This window comes from Penaeus vannamei, chromosome 34 (assembly GCF_042767895.1).
Source record: "Penaeus vannamei isolate JL-2024 chromosome 34, ASM4276789v1, whole genome shotgun sequence".
Taxonomy (NCBI): domain Eukaryota; kingdom Metazoa; phylum Arthropoda; class Malacostraca; order Decapoda; family Penaeidae; genus Penaeus; species Penaeus vannamei.
In genome coordinates this window covers 22,691,497-22,693,654 of record NC_091582.1, presented here as the reverse complement: position 1 = coordinate 22,693,654, position 2,158 = coordinate 22,691,497, and positions in this window count along the sequence as shown.

The following is a 2,158-nucleotide window of genomic DNA, read 5'->3' as shown; positions in this document are numbered from 1 at the left end:
AGAGAGAGAGAGAGAGAGAGAGAGAGAGAGAGAGAGATTGAGAGAGAGAGAGAGAGAGATTGAGATAGATAGATAGATTGAGAGAGACATTGAGAGAGAGAGAGAGAGAGAGAGAGAGAGAGAGAGAGAGAGAGAGAGAGAGAGAGAGAGATGGATAGATTGAGAGAGAGATAGATAGATAGAGAGAGAGAGGGCGAGATAGATAGACAGATAGAGATTTTATAACATCACGTCAAAGCTATAGGAAAGGAATTACGGATACTCAGCTTTCAAGACGCCAGAAATCATCATAACATTTCTTTAAGGAGTCAAACATAGGTAAGATATCCATCATTTTCATAATCCTAAAAAACTATAAAAAATAAGCTTGACATCCTACATCATTTTCAAATCCTCGAAGACGAGATATTCAATGAACCCAAATTCTACTCGGTTCACAGAATCGGTGACCATAGAAATTGCATTGAAAATCATTTTAAAACTCGTGTCTATGAATCTAACTTGGAAGAAAATAAAATGAGAGAAAAGAAAGAAAAAAATCTTCCATATATTCCCTCCACGTATCTTGTATTATCTACAATACGTTCGTCGACTCAATTGTTACAATCGAAAGAATAATAAGGAGGAAGCGGAGGAGAAGATAAATAGAAAAGGGAAAAGAAAAAGAAGAGAAAGAGTAACCAAGAAGAAAGAGAGAAGGAAAATGAGAAAGAAAATGTAGGCATATTACTCGCGAACCTGAAGACTAAGGAGAGATGAATTACAAGAAATGACAAGCATTAGTTCGTCTATCAAACAAATAATAGTATTTTTTTATCTTTTTTATAATTTTGAATAGTAATTTGAAAATGTATACGCTTGAATTTGACCTGTTACGATCATATCTTAATAATACAACCAAAAATTACTGTATCTTTGTACTCGTTACGCCAAAGATCTATATTTGACACGTTCACGCAACGTATACATGCGAAATATGACATGACAGGCGTACAGACAAAGAAAGAATACGAAAATAAAACCTCGTGTGATAAAGTAATAAGTGAACCATCTAGCGAATATAAAGAAAAGTGAAGCGTTAATTGTAATGGATTAAAAACGGATATACTTGAACGAATGGTCGCTTTATTTACAATGCTGGGTATACCATCATCCACCCCCAACCTATAGGGTATATTGCCTATACAGACACTTTGTAGCTGAAACAAATTTTGAAACCGATCCAGTTTATTCACCTTTTTGATAACATGAAGATGAAACTAACTCAGAATTCCCCATAAAATTATCTAACGTCATCTTATAAATTTGTGAAGTCCTACAATTCTTTAAAGAGGTTATCATAATAGTAACATATAACAGGGAGATCGCTTACTCATAATACAGACCAACCAGTCTATCTGCAAGGTTTATCATAAACCTCTTCAAGAGATTTATAATTATCCCAGCCTTCTCAAACATCTTACCATCACGTCAAAAGAACAAAAGAACAAATAATCTGACTGGAACAAACAGTCGAAAAGTCCTTTGAATTCAGTACAAAAAAATAGCTTCTACAGACTTTAGGAAAACTTTCGACTGTATGGAACTACTTATTTACTGGACTTTACTAGACAGGAGCATGAAAAAACTGTCCTTGTCGTGTGGAGAAACCCCAGGAGCTACAGGTATTTTTTTGCGCGTTTCCCCGTTATAGATAAGCAAAGACTCATTAACAGAATGGAAGATTAATCCTATGCCTTAATACACACACATACATACATACACACACACACACACACACACACACACACACACATATATATATATATATATATATATATATATATATATACATATATACACACACACACACACATAACAAAAACAAAAACAAAAAACACATACGCACACACACACACACTATACACACACACACACATGTATATATATATATATATATATATATATATATATATATATATGTATATATACATATGTATATATACATGTGTGTATATATATATATATATATATATATATATATATATATATATATATATAATCAGTAGACTTGAAGAGTTTTACGTTATATACGATTATAAACCTGAAAATTGTATATCTAAAGGGGGGAAAAAATATATATAATTGTTTTTTCATGACAACTTCATTTATTCGATAG